At 40.4% G+C, this 22,836-nt stretch overlaps 1 long non-coding RNA gene across 4 annotated transcripts in view; it reads left to right on the top strand.

The window, feature by feature from the left end:
- The window catches only part of LOC128782513 (uncharacterized), a 52,308-nt gene that overhangs the window by 8,591 nt on the left and 20,881 nt on the right, over positions 1–22,836 (top strand). The window contains exons 1-2 of one of the 4 annotated variants that reach the window (XR_008428819.1): positions 5,069–5,132; positions 5,219–5,372. The exons of the other annotated variants lie outside the window; for them this stretch is intronic. This is a non-coding gene — a long non-coding RNA (uncharacterized LOC128782513). Of the gene's footprint in view, positions 1–5,068; positions 5,133–5,218; positions 5,373–22,836 lie in introns of those variants that run through there. 4 annotated transcript variants of the gene reach the window in all.

The raw sequence follows: 22,836 nt of genomic DNA, 5'->3' as shown, positions 1-22,836 counted from the left end.
TTGCATATTCATTTTATTTCTCAGTTGGGCTGTGTCATTGACCTTTCTCTTCCCTCCCATGTGCTCAATAACACTTTTCTCAGCCTGGGACTTCGTGTCAACAGCAACTGCACAGCGGATGCTTGAGATGATCCTTTGCAGCCAACTTTAGAGGCTGGGGTGCTCTTAGGATGAAGGCAATTATGCCATGCTCAGGAACTGACTGTGCCACTCACTACAAGAGCAGTCCATGCACTTGGTCCCCTTGATGGCTAGCATGGCTTGGGAGCTGCCGTTTGCACTGGAAAGCTGAAAAGAGGAAGGGTGTCTTGCAGCACCTTAATGCTGAGGTGACTATCCAAGCATGATGCTAAGTCCCTCCCTTCCCTCAGGTGTGATCAGAGCAAGCAGTGTTGTAATGTTGGTTTTTAGACATAATGCTTATATTTGACAAGCAAAAGAATGGTTTGTTTTTTAGTGCTAGTTATTAGTGATATTTCCAAGTCCTACTCAGAAGCTGCTGTTAAAGGTTTGCCCATGCAATCTGGAGCTGGAGCCAAGATGCAACACTCAGAGGTGTTGAACCCACATGTGCCATTCCTGTTTTTAATATTCTGTGCCTTTAACTGGAATGATTGCATTCACTCTAAGATCAGTAACTGAGAATACCTGTCAAGGACTAATGAATATTTGCAGAGCAACCATGTTAATCAGCTAGTTTCAGTCTGCTTGTGTACTTACAGCAACGTGGTTGCACGACGTGCAAAAACTGGCAGGAGCCACAGGGAGAATAGAAAAACCTCTTGGGAATACCTGTGAAGTGCTGCAGTGTGCTGCACTGGACAGTGTGCTGTGACCCCTGGGAGCAGACAGCAGGCATTTCCAGGAAGTAGGTTTCCTCTCTGGAGGGATTATGTTGGTTGTGTTGGCTTTGTTTGGTTAGATAGGTATTGCATCTTTACACTCCTAGGTGGTGGTGGCTCACTGGAAAGGAAGGGCTGAGAAGTCAGGAAAGGGAGTAAAGAAGATCCACTGCAGGATGTCTATGCTTTGGCTCCTCTGCACGTAGCTTAAGTTTTTAATCTTCATCTTAAGCTTTGCCATTGCATGTTCATTTCAAATGCAGGCTCAGTGTTTTGAAGGGCATTTTGTAATGATTTTATCCAGATTCAGATTATTTGAAATCCAAAGGGAAGGCATGCATTCTTTGACAGGCAAATAGAAAACATATCTGAGCACAAATCAAAAGAATGACTACAGCCTGGACGTTCTGTACCCATTACTGAATCCCCAAGGCTCTTTCTGTTTGATTAGGTGCTTTTTCTTCTGCTGGCTCTAGTTGGATTGGATGTAAACTCAGCAGTGAATAAGAATAGTTAAAATTACATAACTTAACCTTCTTGAAAAATTCCATGTTTCCGACTTAGATTCAGGTGAAAGCTACCAAAGGAACACCTCCTAGTTGTCTCAAGTAGATCTTTCTTCAAGTATATCTTTCTCAAGTAGTTCTTTCTCTGTTTTCTTCAGCACATCAGAAGTTTGCATATCCAAATTCTGTAGGTGCTCTTCTGATATAATTTCGATCCTAGTCAGGCTCAGATTAATTGTGTAATGAATAAAGCGTATTTGCACTAAGTGGAGAGGAAAAGCATTGTTTCTACAGTACTGCTTAGGAGAAAGCATTTCATATCCCATAAAAAAGCATTATCTGAAACTTACTGTGCATACCATAAAAAGCATCATTGTGCCTTTAAAAGAGATGTCTGATCCCTGAAAACATCTTCTCTCTCACATTTCCCTACTCACCAAGTAACTTGTGTTTATCAGCAGATCCACTCAGCCCCCTAATAAGGACCTAGAGTAAACATCTGACATGCACTGCTTTCAAGATCCTCTTTGTTTAAGCATGTATTGTTCATTTCTGTGTGTTTTGTATACTGCCAAAAGGAAAGGCACATGATAGAAGGGGTGTTTTACATTATCAGTTGTGGCAGAGTTTATGCTTGTGTATATCTGATCCTCTTTTATTGCATTATAAATGATAAACTGAGCATAGAGCGGTCATTAATGTCAGGGTGTATTTTCACACTGGATTTTTATTTTTAAATGTATGAGATACAAGATAGCCAGTTGTCAAGTTTCCTAATCATTTGCAAAAACCTGTGGAAATCTCATGTAATAAAAAATTTCTTCCTAATATCACTGTTCAACTAATTTTAAAATATGAATGCCTATTCTGTTTGCATTAGGTAAGATCTCTTTCCCTGCCTGCCCAGTTACACAGTTCAATCACCTGTGTCAGGAGTGACTTATCAAGCATATCCCCAATTGCTATGCACCAGTGCCACACAAAACCGCAACACTCAAACCTGTTAAATGTCTGACAACACAAGGGAAGAGAGGAAAAACCCTATAAAAATAGAAAAAAGCCAGGTGTAGATGTTGCTGTAAAATACACATGTGCACCTCTGTCCTTGTCACAATTTTCTGTCTCGGGAGAGCTTGATAAAATCAATATAGAACTTTGAAAGGGGAAGAAAATTACATAAGGACTATGTGCCTCTTTTGTCCTGGACTTTAGGTTTCTTTGCTGCATGACAGGACCTGCTGTCGTATACACTACTTGCTTAATCTGACAGAAGCTGAAACTCCAAGCATAAATCTATCAATGAAGCAACTTGTTTTCTTGCCCTCCAGCTCTGGATCTTGCAAACAACAGCCAGATTTCAGAGCTTACTGAGAAAAAAAAAGTGAACTAGGAAATGTTTACAGCAGAGCCTGTGCTGCAGTCTAATATCACCCTGAGAGCTGAACCATCAGCACAGCTGAGGTGGCTTAACACTTCCTTGGCAAGGTACCAGTTTTCAGCCTCTCATAGCTGAAGACATGTGGATGCCTTATTGTGCTCAGTTTTAAGCATGTGAAGGGCAATATTTAAAGATGTTGCCTTTTTCTAGGCAGGCCTTTTCAATAATCTTGACCCCTAGATTCCAGGACTGGCACAACATACAACTGCATGGCCTCTTCAGAGGACAACTTCTAACACGCCAAAAGTGATTTCTCCCCTTCTCTGTGGGGTCACCTCATTCCTTCCACCAAGAGAGAGGAAGGGTTTACCTAATTTCAAGCACTACACAACCAGATCAGTATTTCCTTTTCCACAGCAACTGTGCTTTAATTGCAATGGCTGGGGCATCTCTCCCTGCTGCTCCCCAGCTGGGATCTTCATCTGGTCCCTGGGGAGGCAGAGGGTGGATGGCAGCAGAGACCCCAGGGACCCAGGACTCCGTGTTGCACAGCCACATTCTGCACACTCTATGTGTGGGAGAGGATGTAGCCACATATCCACAGTCAGCTCAGCAGCTGCAGGTGGGATTTGAATGATTTCACTGTTTTTTATCTTGCTCCTTATGCAGTGCAGCTGGGCTGCTTCACAGAGGATGCAAGGTTTTACTGGCTCCATCCTGTGAGTATAGAAGGACATTGGTGTTAAATATGGTGCAGAACATGGGAAATGTGTGGCGTGCAGCCTCCAGGATGCTGCAAGACATTGTACATTTAGCTTTTTTTGTCACTTTCTGTGGCTGCACCAATCCTCACCAGCCCAGCTGCACAGCTCTCCAGGAAGGGAAATGATGGCAGGCTACTTGCAGGGGTGTTTTGTGTTATCTTCAGCTCCACTTCAGAGTCACACTTCCCTGGGTGTTACATCCCATTTCCAAGTCCCTCTTGCCCTTTTATCACATCTGGGTTCTCTGTATGACTCTGCACCTACTTGCTGTTATGTGTCACCTACACTACCATACCACATTGTCATGCCCCAGTTGTGTGTCTGGCAGCAGCTAGATGGATTCTCTCCATCACAAAGCACAGTGCTTGCTAACTGTCCCAATATTTGACTGGCTGCCTGGACCAATTCAGCATTCTGCACTTGACTTCATGCTGTCCCATCCCAGCTTTCCCAGTAGCCAGCTTGGATGTGCCTGACTGACACAACAGGCTCAGCACCTGGTGTAGCTACACCACACACATACTTCCCTCTAAAGAAATCTAGTGACACAACCAAAGAAAATGAATGTTTAAAATAAATTTACTACTGTGCTCATTACCTTCTAGCCCTTAACCACCTTATTTTCCCCCAGGGTCCAATGGTTTGCATGCTTATTGAAGGATCCTGGAGACTACAACCCCCTCCCCAAAAGGTGGTCTGGCTGGGAGTGGGGGTTCTGCAAAATTCAATTATCAGCCTTATCTCCTTGTGCTCCCTCAGCTGATGCTCAGGCAAGCCAGTGACAGCTGGCCTGGTATTAGCTCCATCAGGCATTCTAAAAATATATTTTTTCATGTATATTGTTTAGAACACCAGTGAAATGGTAGATATTAACTGATGATACACATGTAAAAGCATATAAATGTATGTGATTGGGCAGCAGTTTAGTTATATCTGAAGGGATTGCTCACTACTAACACAGAAAAAAGACTGGAAACTGTTCTTGTGATCTCTCACATAAATTAAAACTACACAGGTGAAAACTGTCCATGTTTGCATTGAATGTATATCTCTTAATTGTTTACATTTTATGTTTTCTCTAGGAGTAATCAAAAATCAGAATAATTTCAATTGGGCAACTTATTATGTAGTTATAATAGAATAACAGAATTATAGCATAATAACAGAATAATGAACTCTCATTACATAATATTTTTTTATTTTAGTAAATATTAATATTTTACTGTTGTATATTATATATTGATAATAATATAAATCACATACTATAAAATAATACCTAAAATAATATTTATTAATTATATATAATAAATTGTTGCTATTAGTAAATTAGTCAATTATAATTATTCTCAAGAATAATTATAAATTATTCCAGTAATTCTTGTTACACTGAAATAAAATCAAATAATTTCCTATGACTACAAAGGAAATAGACCTGATGCCATGAATGAGCATTTTGTCAGAGAACTGGCTTTTAATTTCTTTGTTTTCTGCTGGTTCCTTTATTGTGATATGTGGAGTACAAGGGGCTTGATCTGATCAAACAGCTTGTCTTGTGGTCAGCTGCCTCATCGGGTGCACGTCAAATGCCCTGCCAAGGTTGGTGATGATTCTGCCGAGAAGGAACAGCTTCATCAGTGACTGCGTAAGAGCCTGGGGAGTTGGTCTGGATGACAGGCAGGTGTCACCTCAGATATATATAATATGTATGCATTTCTTCAATATTCTCAGGTGTTGCTATTTACAGCCTTTCCTGCTAAGCCTGTTAAGTCGCTATATTTATGAAGTTGTCATCATACAAGGGATGCAACTCTACAGTCACTCTTCTCCTACCACTGTCCTCTCAGTCTATGGATCTGGCAGGTGGACAAAACAAATCCTCAAGGTGAGAGCATACAGATCACAATCCCTGCCAGTCTCCTTGACACACATCTTTTCTTCCACCAAAGCAATTACCCTGTGATGTAGCAAGTGTCCAAAAAATCTACCCCACAAAAAGACTGAAAGACCTATCACAAAAATAAGGGAGACCCAAGAGTATCTCTCAATTACTTTCAGTATTTGTGACCCCCGACAAGCAACATGGATGGAGAACAGAACAAGGGTAAAGAGGCTTTTCTAAAAGGTTGGGAAGGAGAGATAAGTCAGAGTGACAGAAGATGGCATTTTTCTATTCTCATAGAAGATAGGACTGCTTTTCAAACTTTGACTCCACATCAGCCGGTCGCAAATTTCACTGGCAGGCTATTGCCAAAACTCAATCCCAGTGTTCCCTGTATTCACATGGATGGGGTGGCAGGTAACATAGGTGTGCACGTCTTATGTACTGTCTTATTTATTCACTGTAAAAACTGTGTAATTGGTTTCCATCTTCATTGAGCTCTTTAGTGGGGTTTCATCTTACTTCTAAAGCCCTTGTGAGGGTTGTAGCAATAGGAATATTAGACATTTCAGTGATGCCTTTTCCTGCTTACCTACATAGTCTTCTCTGATATACCTGCTTTCAGATTTCAGGTCTTTCCGTCCCTTTGAATCACAGCTTTGTGAGCCGTGTAAGGCAAATGTTCAATTAATGCAAATTCTCTTTAACTCAGTTGCTGCTGATAGGAGAGGTGGTTGATTCACACATCTCCACAAAATCTGAGATTTGGAGCTTTATTTTAGAGACTCCGGTGATTCAGGAGTCTGTGTGTGAAGGGAGCCCTAAATTTTATGAGAAGCTTTCTGTTTTCCAGAGTGCAGGCAGTGGAGTTCTAAAACTGGACCAATCCTTTAAATGAAAATGACTGAAGCCACCTTTGATTGTGTCTAGATACCAAACATAAAGAAGATCAATAGGTCTAAGTAGTGGTGCCTAAAACCTGCACAACAGGTGTTTCAGAGGTTTTACTTTGAGCTGAAGATGTAGGTGTTACTCATCTCTTTAAGATACTGCTGCCTCAGGCCTGTAATGCACACTTAACTTGACCCTGTCCCAGCCCCATGTTATATCACAGCAGATACAAGTCTTCCACAATGTTTTTATGTTCACTGTCCAATGCTGAATTTATTCCTGGGAATTAATGGTTAAAGAGGTGATGTCACCACTTCACCCAGGTATTTTTCTATCTAATGTCAGGTCCCACTCTGAGTTAACTGGTGGGCTTCTGCACTCCCTCAAAGGCACTCTTTCCCATGAAGCTCAGTTCTGTTCTCAACAAAATATTAATAAATAGGTAGGAATGTGCATAATTTTTAGAATTACAGAATAAGGAGATTAATAAAGAATGACATCTGTAGTGTACATGCAATTGTTTCTGCCATCTTCCATGTAATCTCCCTGCAATTGCCCAGGCACTTGCACAAGTGCAAAGCAAGTCATGCTGTCAGGCTATTGCATTTTGGTTTTTTGGAAGTGACTGGACAAGGTAATTTCCCATCTTAAATAATTATAATTCTGTGCTGTTCATCCTATTTGCTGGTAAATTTCTCTTTTTTCTGCCAGTTTTTGAGAAAGCTTCCTGTGAACTTCAAGAAGACACTGTCATTATTATCCTACCTTACTTTCACTTTTCCACAGTGCCTATAGGAGCCCAACACTGCTCAGGCTGCTGATTTGCTCTAAGTGTTCCTACCCTGGTAAAAAACAGTACTGGGTATGACAACAGACCTCAGCCTTTGAATGTATGAAAGTTGGTGGCATCTGAAATTGGGTAGGCAAAATTGATCTACTAAATTTTCTCAATTTTGGCTTCCACAAAAATAATTTTAAAAAACCACATAGTTTTCCTGCTCAGAAAACATGTTAAGATGTTAAGAATGATGTGCTTTTTGAGGTAGGGGTGTTCCAGAAAACTTCATACTGAAGCTAAGTGATGAACTCTAAAGAAGTAAGCCATGGTTCAGTGCAAGCCAAACATCAGCACCTTTAAGGAGGCTTAGAGAATATGTTGAGCTGAAGCACTCACAACTTAACTGAAATTGGAAAATTTGGCTAATGTTTATTCATGAAATATGCTATATTTACCTCTAAATGTGAACAACCTAGAAAATCTGGCATAATAGTTTTTGAATTTTTTGAATTATAATTAAAACAAACAAACAAAAAACCACTAAAGAACCAAATGGAGTCAAATTAGCACATTTTTTCAAAAAGAAGTGGTGGCTCTCTAACCTTCTAGAATGTAGAAATAAATTCCTATGAGGTAAAAATTATATGGACTTTAGATGACTTGGTAAAGCCTACCAAGAGAAGCTGCAAAAGAAATAAAGAGGACAAATACACATAGGAAAAACTTCCTTTTTAGAAGGGACACTGGCTAAGGGAGAATAAAGAATAGAAGGTAAACTGCTGACATAGCAAAGCAGAAACTTTAAAAAGTGTTTTCAATAGAATAGGTTTCTGCTCTAGAAACCATAAAGTAAAACTATTTGAATCACATTGTCTCACATGAACTTGTCAATTTCAATGAAATTTGCTATGAAAAGGGTAAAATTGAGTAATCTGCACATTGCAGTTTTAAATATGCTGCAACATTTCTTTATAACTATAATTTAATTTCGTGGCCTGAACATTTAATGTTACTATTCTATTATATTTTCAATTTATTATAAAATTATATTCTACAGCAAGAATATTTGGGCAAACTCATGATAACTACAGATGAAAAGTATCCCAATTGTCCTAAAACCTTTTTTCCCCATAAGTTTTTGCTCTGCATGAAATTGAAATTTTCCTTCTGGACAAGAATTAAAAAAGAAACAAAAACCAAACAAAAAATCCCAAGTTTTCAAACCATTAACATTTTATTTAGGATACTGCTTTTCCATTTAATAATGAAAAGATGGACCAAGTCACTCTCTAGAACTAACATTCATGCACATACATTATTCCTCAGATGCCCATGGCATGTCTACAGGGCACATCTACAATGAATTTACTGATTCTCTACCTAAGACAGCTCATTCGTTGTGCTTACAAATAGTGTTGTATGGAGATATCTGTAATTATGTGCAGATGTTGAGAAAACAGACCCAGAGTATAATTTTCCAAAGTGTGTAGAAGTCTCAGGCAGTCACCAGTCTGGACAAACAGAGGTGTCCACCACTGTGGACAAACAGACCTTAGCTCAGCAGCAGTGAGTGTCAGCAACCCTACCAGGCTATAAGGATCCACCACAAACAGCTCCAAGAGACCACAATTCAATCACATAAATAAGAGTATGTTCTCACCTGGAGGGCTGTGTTCAGTTTTCACCTCTCCATCCCACAGGTGAGACAGAAATGTTAAAAACTCAGGGACACCTTCACACACAAGAAAAGCTTAGAGGCCTGGAAAAGCTCTCATGCCACAAAGTGTAGAAAAGACCAGCAGCACTCTTGTTTGTGTTTTACTCTGAAAGGAGCACCCAAAGGTCGATAAGTTGCTAAGCTCTGTCCCCTGAGTGAGCACTGGTGTTCAAATGTGTGTAAGTGTGAGCCTGGGCAAAGAATGTACATAGGTTCAGAATAACTTAGACAGGTTCAGAATAACTTAGAACAAAATTAGGAGCTGAGGTAGAGTGCAGGAAAATTCAGTGGTAAATAGTTTTAAGCAGTGCTCTTCACTCATAAATGGTCTTGCACTCAGGTATAGTCTTTCTGTAATGGAGTTTAAAAAGAAAAAAATGTTAATTAGGAGTCTTTAAAAGGGAATTTAATTTTTTTTAATGTAGTACTGAAAGTCTTTGTGTAATTCTGGAGATGGTGGCAAACATCTAGTTTATACAAGTGTATAACTGTTAAATCAATTTAGTCAGTGTCCTTGACAGAATGGTAACTTCCAAAAGGTTCTGCAAACAGATTTTAAATTGTATAATGAGTTAGGGACTTTTTTCATTTGAACCCAGTGTTTTCTGAGTGGGTAAGCCTAAAGATTGATAGATGCTCTCTGAAACCAGCTTAGCTGATTTGAACAGTCCATAAGGAGGGCTTTATTCCATCCGCAGTTCCTGTAGGTGAGCCCCTTCTCATAAGTGTAGATCTCTCACATAATGTCAGGAAGGGCTCCTGAGGCCTTGGGGCTTTGCCAAAGATGTTTTCCCTGCGGTACTGGGAGAGAACAGTGTCTGAGCAGCAGCCCTTGGAGGTGTGCATCACTGGGTGACTCTGGGGAGGAGAAGAGGCCATGCCCCGGTCCAGCCCATGCCTGGCAGGAGTCAATGCTTCTTGCTCCTGCTGGCTCAGGTCTGCATCCCTGAAACTGCATTCTCTGGCTTTTTGGAGTGAGCTTTTCCACCCCTGTTAAGGACATTCTCTTTGTTTTTCAAGAAAAACTTTTGCATGACTTGAAATGACCACCAAAACCACAGTGGTTTTGTGCAACGAAATGGACCAATTCAAAGTCATGTGTAAAAGAGATATGCAAAATAAGACCCATAGACATCCAGGAGGCTCCTTGTCCCATTTGGTGACCTTGTTTTTGATTAATCTCTGACATAATATCTGGACAGCTCTATCTCTTTCCAAAAAAAACCCGCCTTCTATCAAATTCAAAATTTTCCCATATTTGTTTAGGTGAAATCAGTTATTTTGCAAGTTACTCTGTATGCCTTGTGCAAATTTAGGTTCTTTTCTGGCCTATAGATGTCTAAAACCACTGCTTCAATATTTCAGTTTTTTCTTATGGATTAGAAAAATTTCACAGCCTCTTTCTGTGAACAGAAAAAAAAAGTGATTTCTTCTACATTGCTACATGCAGAAACTTTTTTTTAGCACATGGCAGATATCTGTGTGATTCAAGTGAAGCTGATTATTTTTAATGCAATATGAAATACATCTTAATATAAATACATTCCATGTGGAATTTAGTGATAGTGTCTTGAAAATATTGTAATCATTAGTGCAAAGCCACAACAAAAAAATCTGTTAACTCTGTGCTGCTATTCTCCCATTTCTCCCTGCTAGAATGGGTCACATCTGCAGTATTATGTAGGTGTTTTTTTGATATACAGTACTGCATTATGCACATATTCAAAATGGTGAGAACACTAAAGTGAGAAATAGCTTACTCCTGAAAATGTTCATGGCAGGATGTAGGTGCAGCATCTTGCTTCTAAGCCAGCACATATGTCTGGATCAATGACCTGAACTGGCAAGGGTCTGCTGTAAGGAATCCATTACCAGGGTCTGCCACAATGCAGTTTTGTGCAGAGAAGTTGAATAGTGAGATAGGAGCAATCAAAATACATATATCATAAATCACCAGTAAAATTTGCTATGTTCAGTTCCCGTAACATTTCCCCTCCGTTGTTACCTTCTATTACAACTGATTTAGCAGAACAATGATAATGAAAATGTTTTGCTGGAGACTAGGCCTCTTCAATTGTGCTGCTGCCCTTGGAATCAATTTCTTTTTTTTCAGCTTGACCTTGCTATCTATTTTCCTCAGTATTCATCTGTAAAATCTTGAACTTCCTTAGACCTTCCCCCATCCCCCAGATACCTGCTGCAAGGAACATTTTTACAAGGAAACTGGAGATTGAAAAGCTCTTGCAAAGAAAAATTGTAACTAGATAAACAGAACCTGAATGCACTCTATCTAACATGTGCCTCATTAACACAAAACACATTAGCCCAATCCTGTTTCCTCAGAGTACAGCAGAGGCAACTTAGTTTGCATGTCTGAATAGACTGCTTTAGATAATATTATGTGTCTTCAGACTTGCAAGAATTATTTCCATGACGTATAAGGAAATATTTAATCTATCACCAGTGGATTCATGGAGCATAATAAGCATTTAATTTTTTCCCATTCTTATATCGCCACTTGCATTAATGTTAGGCTGGGATTGAACTGAAAATAAAGTGCCAATTTCAGCATACAAGCTAGGGAAGACAAGTGATAAATAAAACAGAAAAAGAGCCATCCTACCAGCCATGAAAACAAAACCATATTTAAAAAGAATAACATTACAGAATCCCAAGTTGTCTCTCCGTGCTCCATGCAAGCCTTGCTGGGAAGCCATTAGTGAGGAGCAGTCTGCTGCACTAGGGACACTGGTCACTGGCAGAGAGGAGTGAGGAGGGTCAGGGTGGGCTGTGGTGGTGTGACCAATGTGCCCCTTCAGATGAGTGTGCATCAAATGCATGGCAGCCAGCAGAATAGCCACAGCCCATGAGCCTGACACTGCCATCCTTCTCCCTGAGGGTTTCAGCCTGCAAGTAGTGGTGCTCCCAGAACAGGCATGCATACCAGGAGCTCAGCAAAATGAGAAAAAAGCAACCAGTCAGGAAAGAAGTACAGGGAAGGTGCTGGTTTTCCCTGGTCAGTTCTGCCATGTTAGTGCAGAGAGCCTGGGTTGCAGTTTACCTACTTCAAGGTAAGTGAAGTAGTAAGCTTCAAGGTAAGTGAAGTAGGTAAGCAGTCCAGTCTCCATGGAAATCAGCTAAGAAGGGCTGTGAGCCTGTGTTTGGGGTACCTTTGGTTTACAGAGGACACAGCATGATGTTCCAGCATGGGATGCTCTGCTACCATGTTAAGACTTCCTCCTGGGCAGGTTTCTGTTGGGGTGCATCTCATGAGTGAGGGGTGGGTGCAGAAGGTGCCTTGGGCCCCTGTATGGAAAGAAATGCGCCCTCTGGATGAGGACTGGAAAGATTCTTGCTAATGTGTTTGGGTCTAAGACGTAACAGCATCCATGCTTTTCCCAGGATGCTTCTTTCTCTCTGCAGCTCCAAGGCAGGATTGATTAGCCTCCTCCGACACATGTATGGCTTCCCCAGTTCTGGAGTAACTGTGGGGGTAAAAAAATAATGAGCAAAACTGTAGAAGTGTGTACTTTTTTCATCTGGAATAGAGTTAATTTTCTTAAACCAAGAAAAAGTGTATTAGCATGAGAATTTGAAATAAAAGAAATAACGAAATATATTCGCTATGTTAGGGAGCACAGCTGTACTGGTGATATAGAGAAGTCCCTTGCCTGGCCGGGGCTTGCAGATGTCAGGATTGTGAGATGTTTCATTCTTGTTACCACAGTCAAGCAATCTGTCAGTGAACCAGTTTTGCTTTAGCTAACAGCTGAGACAAGAGAATGATATTCAGTTACAAGCTGCTCTTCTGAGTGCTCAGAGGCAGTCCTGGCCCCTCCGGGTATGCTCTATGTCCCAGGTTGGGGTTGCTTCCCTCAGGAGCACGCTGGTTTCACAAGAAGTGGAGTGTGGTCACCTCGGGGCTGCCAAGCTGTTCTCTGCCTACCACTGCTGCCTGGTCCCACTGCTGTCTCCATCCAAAAAGTGAATTAATAATCAGAAAATGAGATAGAAATGGGGAATGGAAGGGTCTTGACATTTGAATGTAATCAGGAGCACGCAGCATGGGAGAGTAAAGGTTTCTTCCTGTCCCTGTGTTTACTGTTGCCTGCACATTGACTTGTTTCCTGACACATGAGTCATGACTTGAAAGGAATTCAGACTCCTGCAAATTTTGCATCGCACTTCAATGTGGCCTCTGGGATTGAATGAAGGCAAGTCTATTACAGAGTTGCTATGGTAACCCTGGCAAAGCCATGATGAAGAGTGCTGATGCCATCGGCCCAGCAGAGGGTGGTGGCACAGGCAGCGCAGTCTGGCAGGGTTGCACCATGAGGGGTGCAGGGCCTGTGCATCCACCTTGCCTGCACCCTGCCAGGCTGCCCCTTGGACAGGCCTGTGCTTTGTGGATGGAGAATCAGAAGACACCAAGTCCCCTTCCAGGGTCTGTCAAAATTAGCCCTTACTTTATTCTGGGGGAATCAGGCTCCTGTGGTAAAGGTGAGAGGGGTGTCCGTCATTTGATACAGGTGACATGAATCCTGTTGTCTGGCTCTTGGAGGATCAGTGGTGAGCCTGTAAGAACAGCCTGTGCTTGCTAAAGAGGGCAATTATAGTGATGAATTTTAATCATTAAAATGATTTTATAACAAAGAAACAAAGGAAGCTTGATTTCTCTTTTTTCCTTCTCTTGTGAGCAATCTCAGCTTTGCAGATATTGATTCTTCTTGCTCAGGTGGACTTCATTTATTTTCTGTCATGGAGATGAATATTTATTTTTAGTAAATTCTATTCTAGCCTTTTTGCCTTCATCTTTTTCCCTTATGAATGGTCAGTTATGGAAGACCATATTTCCCCTTTTTGCTTGAGCAACAACAGTACAGTTTGTTGTGACCTGCAATTGTGATAATAGTTCAATTCAAAGCATCCCAGCTTCAGCTTCAGTATGCAGTAACTAAATCCAGGATTGAAAAGCACTGACAATGGGAGAGTAAAACCTGCCTCTGACACTTGATAAGATGATGATGATGATGATTATTATTATAGAAAGCAAAAAGCTTTTGCTTTCTTTTCTATTGCTTTGCAGACCTCATAAGGCCCTGCTCAGATTTCTGCATAGTTAATTTGGCAGTTTATAAATTACCACATTACGTTAACACTGAATGCTTCAAAACACAAATATATGCACAGAGGGCTTGAATATTTGAAGTGTTTTAGTACTACAGGGAAATAATTTTGTTGTCAAGCTGTGGCAAATATAGAAGTGCTAGGGGATAGATGACCATTTCATCGGGACGATGTCAATGATGACCTATGAACATCCAAGGGGAGAAATCATCTTTTATCACTGTTGTATACCATGCAGGTCCAGATGGAGGATAAAACATGCATGAGTTGCCCGCAGCTCTGAAAATAATTATACTCATTTGCCAGAAATGTAGAAAGTGCATTCAACCAAGTTACCACCCATCATAGTGACACTCCGTTTGCATACTGATGAAGTTTAAAGCCAGAGACAATGATGTTGGTATCAATAGCAGAGGGGGCTGGGAATCACCAGTGCTATAGGATTAACAGTGCCATCATTTTATATTACGCAGCATTTCACTTATCTGCATATCAAAAACTCCTAGTGCTGACACTTGCGTAGCTGTTTAAAAGATGGGTTTGCTTTGAGGCTCCAAACATTACAAGACATTCTGGGGAACAGAGAATGAAGACTATTATATCCACCCCCTGTGAAGGGTTTCTCTGCAATTACATTGGGCGTGCTGCGAATGTACACACAGACCTGTGTGTGCAGGGCAGGGAGTCACACATGCTCTGCACACTCGCAGTGCCTTCCCTCGCCTCCAGAAGGCTGCACTGCAATGCGAGCAAAAACCAGCATGCACATGCTAGGCTCTGGTGCCACTGCAGAGTAATTGATGAATGGGTTTTATAGTTATTTCATTCACTGATGTGTACAGCATCTTTTCCTATTATAATGAAGAACCTTAGGTACAGTGGCAAACATACTGATCATTATTAAGAAAAATAACTAACTAAATCTTGTAAAAGGATGTTAACATAGCACATACCCAGGTCTAGGGGGAAGATCTTGTTTACCTATATTCTGTAGTATACTGCAAGCTAGAGGACATATGTAATAAAAACATGTAAGTCAGTTATGTTTTATAAAATCATAATTTAGGCATCCAACTTTATTTTGGTTCTGGTAAAACTAGTATGTAATCACCATAATGACATAAGGATCCGAGATGATCTCTGATGTAATTCCATAGATAATTTATGTGACACTACTAATGAATCACATCCATGTGTTTTATAGTTTCATAGAATCCCTACAGTTTGATACTTTATTTTTTCAATTCTTTAAAAAAATGTCTTTGAAAGGAAAATGGATGACTAAATAATAAAAGTGTGCTTGCTCAAGAATGTAGCAGGCTGGCCTAGATCTAAGTGTACCACTAGGCAAAATTAATCCTTGTTTTATGCAAACAAAAAAGAGCAAAGGAACTATGGCCTTTGCAGTCTCACTGCTTGTGAGCCCATTTTCTTTTCTTAGTGACACATTTTACTGAGCAATAATGCAGTTTTTATGAAGTCCAGCTGCCATCAGAGGCCTCAGAACAGCATACACTAATGCTGCCATTAGTGTACATTGTCTTATTAACTTGTACTCTATGCCATTTATAGGGACACTCCTGGCATTCAGCTGAAGAGCAACCAATCAGAAGAAATATCTTTCAGTTCTTTGGCCAGGAAAAAAAACAATGATGGTGATTTGAGTAAAGAAAAATCTAGGAATTGAAACGCATCCAGATCAGACCTGAAAAGTAAATTCTTGGGCCAGAGGGATTAAAAAAAAAGAAAAAACTTGATTGAACTGAGGATGCATAAAGTAACTAAAACTTTATTATGAAGAAATTAGTCTACCAGAGAAGCAAAACAAGGCCATGAGATTGTTTTCAGCCCTAATTTCACAGCATAACTCAACATCTAAAATAAAGAAAAAATACCAATACCTGCAGGAAAAAAAGAAAAAGGTTTGAATTACCCCAAACATAAAACATGACCTTACAACAGTATTTCTGCAGCCATAATAAGGGACATACTCAGTGGGTATCTAAGCATAAGGGAAGCCAAAGGTAGTTGGAACCAAGTTTCATAAGGGAACATTCTGAAGCATAGAGCATGGTTGCACAATCTCATCCCTGGCCTTTGTGCTACAGAAACCTGACTGTCAGGGACCTTTCCAGTTGCCAGTTTATTAATAACTCCTTAACTTACAAACAGGCATTGCAGTCTTGGCAAAAGGGCAAGATCAGCTACCATCTGACTGGGCAAGGGTATTTTCAGTGGGAAGCAGTACCTCTGGGGGTCTCTGAAATGCACCAGTGGGACCATCTCCTGCATCATTCACTGGGCCAAATGAAGCAGAAGCTTCTAGAAACCTTGATTCTGTCCAGCTGCTGAACAAGACCTGCCACTACCTATAATGCAAAATTCATACAAATTCCAGTGTCAAAAGGGATCAGTTAAAAACTGCATAATGAAATTGCTGACTGTGGCAAGAACAAGTGGAGATAATTTAACCAGGACTTTCCCCTCTCTCTGCAAGCTGTAACCACAAGGAGGTAACTCAACAGAAAGAAGCTTTATTTCTGGCAATGAGTGGTTCTCAGATAGTTGATGTTCTTAGCAGGCTTCATTGAACTCATGCATAGAGGACAAACTACAAAGACGTCATACATAAATTCGAGAAATCCTGAGCCCTGCATAAGCATATTTGCTTTCATAAGACTGTTCAGCATATGGTTTCTATGTTTTTAGATCAAGACAAGATGAAGAAAGGGAGAAAACAGAAGTCCTCTGAATGATTGAACCCCAAGGGATCAATCTAGCTGGCGGGCTGGAATGGTTAACTGTGCCCCTGATTGGGCATGAGGCCCTTGTGCCAGACAATCTGTGGAACAAATAGAGGACCCATAAATAACTTATGACAAGACAGTGAGAATTTGCCAGGCAAACATAGTTGGGTACTTCTGCCTGAAGCTGAGGGGAAGCAGAGAGTACTGTACAGTGTGTGCACTGGGGGATCTGAAACAGCATGAAAATAGTCAAGTGCCAAGAAGAGTCATAAGGATCAAAGTTGGAATTGATAAAAACTAGCACTGACATAAATACACTTTGGCAAAATATACAAGTCCAGACAGTGTTCAGCATTTAAAAAAGGATTAATTCCAAAGGATAACACAGTTTCAAAAAACTTCTAAGGATTTGCATAGTGCTCAACTTCGAGAGGATGACAACACTACCATTACACTCACAGGAAACCCTTTGCAAAGCAAGCCCTTTGCAACCCTTTGCAGTGCAAAGCATTCAGAATGACAGCTCAGGGTGGATGGACAACTCATAAAAGAAATGAAAGAATGCTGATCAGGAGGTGACCACTAGTCTAGCCTTCTGTTCAAAGCAGCACTGTGACCAGCACCACATGAATCTGACATGACTTTTTCCATTCCAGTCTGTAAGACCTGCAAGGCTGGGAATTCACAATTGACTTTCAGTAACCCACCTCAGGGCTATGCTGCCCACCCTGACAAGCTGTTCTCCAATGGCCATTCAGTAACAACAGAATGGGAATGTGTGCCCACAGTGTTAGAAACTGTGATGTGAGCATGGCAAGGAAAGAGGCAGAAGAGGTGACTAATGAAACTGAATACTTACAGAGTAATCTATTTCTAAAAAAGGAATTTTGATCCAGGATATCAAAGACACATGAAGGCAAACCTTAAATATTGAGATAACTATTGAGGTCGCACTCTGAGCAAAAGTCTGTCTTACTCACAGGTGCCTCCGAAGATCATACTGATGCTGTGCTCATACATCTGACAGGTCTTATTTGAAGAGTTTCAATGTATATGCCATAGGTATCAGTAAAAACTGGAAATTGGTACTTGTACATAGACCAGGATGCTTAGTCCTTATATGCAAAAGCTTTCAGAACTTTTTTTTCTGAGAGGTTAGTGTCAGTGCATAGTGATTATATAACTTTCATCATGATGGCCAAAATAGATGTTATTCAAGACTAAGGGGATTTCATTTTCTGTTAAGGTTTATGATTTGCCTCTTGAATGTAATAGTAGGAAAGATCTTGCTATTGCAAAAGCACTTTGTAGAGCACTTGACAATAGGAATAAAATGAAATCCAGGAGAAGATTTCATATATTTATCAATGGGCTCAAAAATATCTGAAATGAAAAATGGATTCTGATTGCCGTTGACATAGCTGGAAATAAAAATGAAATTAAAGTTAAAGAGGATACATCTAAATTAGATATTAGGAATAAATTCTTTACTGTGTGGTTGGTGAGGCACTGGAATAGGTTGCTCAGAAAAGTTGTGCATGACCCATCCCTGGCAGTGTTCAAGGCCAGGCTGAATGGGGCCCTAAGTAACCTGGTGTAGTGGAAGATGTCCCTGCCCATGACAGGGGGGTTGGAAAAGGATGATTTTTGAGGTCACTTCCAACCCAAACCAATCTATAATTCTATGAAATGAGACCAGGCTCATGGTGTGACATCCCAAATCACTGTAGATATGTTTATACTCTTTGATGAAGCTAAGTAATGTAGTCATGTCACAGACTATTGTTTCCAACACAAAAGGCAATACAACCACAAATGTGATCATGCATATCACAGCTATTATTACCAGATGTAGAAACCTTGACATTTTGCAGTCTGAAAAAGGCCATGTATGTTTGTTGAACAAGACTTTCAAGCATGGAAGCCTTGTTTAGACAAGATAGTCTTGTTATCTTTCATGTAGTTTGGTGGAAAATGTCACCAAAATAGTAAACTTACTTTTGTTCACCATGACTACTCACTGCTTCTATTATGGAAAATGCAAAAAGGAAAAGTTGTCCCACATTGCTGTTCTAGTAAACAAAAGTCTGTAAAAACACCCCAAAACAACCCCTGAAAAACAGAATGCAAAGAAAGAGTTCCTATCATGTGAAGTTGTCTCCTAAAATGGGCACAAAGTACCAACAGTAGCTGAGCTGTTCTCCCTATCTCAGAAGTCACATAGCGATAAGGGTATGAATAAAGTAAACACTTCAAGGAAAGGTGTCACACAACCTTCAATAATTCTTTCTGGAAGCAGCTGAAAACAGAAGGGTTTGGACATGAGCAGAGTGTTACAGCTATGCAGAAGTTAGTTCTTTTAGTTAATACATGGGTTATAAGATTTCAAAACATTGTGTCAGAATAATTGTTATTATCGATTACATCTTTCATTGGAAGGGGTAAATAGGGAGATCTGAATCTTGAAAGGCTCCAATAGCACCTGATTGAAACAGGGGACAGAGATAATTGTGTTGTACAGACTTGATGTACTACAGCTTTCATTGGCAGTGGGTGGGCTTGGTCAGGCTCTTGGTGCTGAGCAATTACTGAATATCTAAATACTGCAGAGATAAAAGCTGAGTTTCCTGGCAGATCTGATACTTCCAACAAAGGTATAGATGTCTAATATTTGTCTGGAGGTTAAAATCAGCACCAAGGACCAGTCTCAGCCAGGGTACTCAGAGAGCCCTAGTACTAACAAGTTCACATCTCTGTTCAAGAGTATGCATAACTTCTGGTCTCACAACTGATCAGAGAGATTATGTTTTCGTAATGACCTGTTTCTTCACACTCAGAAACAGGAGTGCAACCCGGGGATTGTGAAACTTAAATATAAATTAATTGGAAAAACAAACAAATAAAAATTACTTGACTAAATATGTGTGTCAAAGAATAAAATAATTTTTAAAAAGCTTACATCAGCAAAAAGCAATGTGTTGGCTTGGGGTAAAATATTAGAATTTCCCAATCTAAGGAAAACATGTGTGAGCTAGAGTAGAATTTATAATCACTACTAAATGCTGTAAAATATGTACCAATGTTGCAAGTTACTAATTCCAAGAAAAGGTGGGAAAAGGCTTGATGGAAGAAGATGACTATAATGAGGCAGGTGTCGTTAAGTGAGATTGCAGGGGTGGGGCTCCGTTTGTCTTTCTACCTTGGTAATGTGTGTGTGGGGGGGTGTTGTAACAATAAACATATGTATCAGTGTATTCCAGTTTTTATTATTCCAATTCTGGGTAAATAAATAATTACATAATCTATAAACCAAAACCTTCAGATCATTGGTCTTTTAGATATATGTTTTTCCATATGCACGGAATGAGTAATTTACCAAAGAAATGAGAAGCCATTGGACAGAAAATTCTCAAGAAACACTAGAAAATATACCATGTCTGGACTTCAGTCCAGATTTTACACACAGGTTTCTGCATGCACATGAACCCCTCACTAGAAAAATATTCTCTCATACAGGGAACATAGTGAGAAAACTTGCCACACACTTTAAAACTCTGCATCTAAGGCTGCATCAGCACAATTTACTTCAAGGAGTCTCCAGACAAGAACACACAGAAACACACACTAAACGTCCACCTGTGAAAAACTCATTCATCCCAACAACTTGATAATTAGTTTCAACTATTTACTAACATTTTTCAAACATTAACCAAATGTCCAAAGACACTCAAGACACTCAACAACCAGAGAAATGGGGCCCCATTAGAGAGCTGGAAGTGCATGAGGAGTAGGGATGCATCACTGGTCCCATCAGGGGATGGGACCACGTCTGGGAAGACACTACTTCCAATGACCCTACTCTGGCTGAATGCCCAGGGAGGAATTTGAGCAGACATGAATTGATATCACTGCCAGGCACCAATGTATCTTGTACCAGTCCTTTTCCTGGATGATACATAAATAACTGGCTGTTCATCCACTGACAGATCATCCCATTTGCAGATGCTGGAAAGTGTCGTAACAAACCTTCTGTCCACACCTTTAAGCTCCTGGTCTAATTTCACAGCTGGAGCTTTGGCTTTCTGGGTGTAAGGAGCAAGCAGTTAAGAGCAGTCACCCTGACAGTCCATTTTATCCTAGCCCTGACAGGACTTGAGTCTTGCACAGAAGCAGCTCCTAAGCACACCAAGCTGAAGTGAACACTTGCTCCAGAAGACATACCACTGACTTGCTCCACTAGTCCCCCTTACCATTGCTACCTTGCCCAGCCTTTGCCGTGAATAAAACTTACAGGTCAAACCAAAGCTCTTGATTGTTCTGCCTGACTCTACCTCCACATCTACTTCTCTTCATTGTTACCTATTTAGAGCAGAACCTAAAAATGCAACAGGATGCACCAATACTTTGACAGCAAATAGCAGCTCCTCGTGCCGTCTCAGTGCACTGGCATGCGAGGAGGACCTGAAAAACATTCCTTCCCGGGAAGCCTGACTATAAATATATGCTTTTCAGCATCTCTGAGATGTAACAGGGGAAAGATACAATAAAAAGTCATGTGGGAGGATTTCTTCATTTCGATTCAAAAGTTAATGCTTAAAGAAGAGTTAATGCTTAAAGAAGTTAGGAAGTTGATTAAGTATCGTATTTGGACAGTCAGTTTCATTTATATTGGTAGAGGCTGTTGACTGGGCTTTAGTATGGTACTGCACATGCCAACAACCTGCAACATTGCTGTTAGCACTAGGGAAGTCCCTTGCTGTGTGTTTCGGCTTAACATGGAAAGAGCTATATGAACTAGACACGAATCTAGCATATTTAAAAATAAAAGGTCATGTCATATACAACATCTCCACATAGATATAGCTAACACCTCTGCTGTGGAAAAAAACCTTAAATGTCACCCAACCAATAAGGCATTTCTGATAAAAATGTCTCCAAGAAAGCAAAGGATCTCTGGGCCCTGAAAAAGTACTACTCTCTCAAAATCCTCACCTCCCTCTAGCCAGCAGTCTATGTGAAACTTTGTGAAGTGAAAAAAGTATATACTTACTTATTTCTGAGTGCACAATAAAAAAAACTTGTGTATAACTGAGAAATCTTTGAGATCTGGAGTGTAATGGAAAAGCAGACAAAATTGCTATTCCTTTTTTTGTAGGTGCTCAGGAGAAGCACACTGGAGCAAAGTGAATCCTCTAGTAATTGACCCCCATGGAAGCACTGAGGGACAGCAGAGTCAGAGGGAGACAGGGCGTAATTCAGATCAGGTGTGACTATGTTATGTTGAGTTGTTAAGACCATGTCAAAAGAATTGTTTCTCTGTCCTTTTTCTCCACCCTATTCCTATGAGGTTGGGCTCTTTGGAGCCCCTTGTTTTACATCCAGATATGGAAATAGTCACAATCAATTTTAAACTAGTTAACTGTGCCCAAATCTGTCCTTTCAGGTTGCTGAGCTCACTTTTTTTTATAGTGTTTTCCTTTTTTATTTTTTCCCCTTTGTTTTAATACAGTTCTGGCACATAAGTAGTTTGTATAAAAACTTTGTAATATTGTACATTCCTAATCCTGTGCTATCACTTTTCATGTTGTGGCTGGTAGATACATTTGGTTGTAAACATTTGATCTGGATTATTTTTGTTTAGTATTTTTGATATTTTGATTATAGATTGAGATATTCCTGAATATTATTTTCCTCAAAAAGAAAGAGTAAGAAGAGTGATAGGTCCATCCTTTCCTTCACATGAGGCCACCATGTGCCAGTGCACTGAGGATCATTTGTGGCCCTGGTAGCCTAACATAAAACCACACACTGATAGTGCAAAACAGGCAGGTATGGAAATAGGAAGCGACCACTACTGAGGGCAGACCAAGCCCAGATACAGACCAGAGAGAGCAGGGGACACCACAGCCCAAGCCATCTCACAGGAGCTGGGCATGCAGAGAGCCAAGGTCAGCAGCACAAGGAAAGTTTCAGCTCCAAGCCCTCACCTGTACCTTCACAACTGACCAGCTGGCATGTGTCTTCACAGACATTCTCAGTGTGACCTTCAGCAAGTACAAATTAGGGTAAAAGAGAGGAGGGAGGCAAGACTCCAAGGAGAAAAATGGATATTTGAGGGGAGTTTCTTCTACCAGCACCAGGGAAAGAATCACAATAAATAACTGGATGTTTGCTTTAAATTAAAGAGGGATGACTGCAGCAGGCAGG

Source organism: Vidua chalybeata, chromosome Z (assembly GCF_026979565.1).
Source record: "Vidua chalybeata isolate OUT-0048 chromosome Z, bVidCha1 merged haplotype, whole genome shotgun sequence".
In the NCBI taxonomy this organism is placed as follows: domain Eukaryota; kingdom Metazoa; phylum Chordata; class Aves; order Passeriformes; family Viduidae; genus Vidua; species Vidua chalybeata.
The sequence above is the reverse complement of the archived record's forward strand: the minus strand, read 5'-3'. Positions and strand labels throughout refer to the sequence as shown.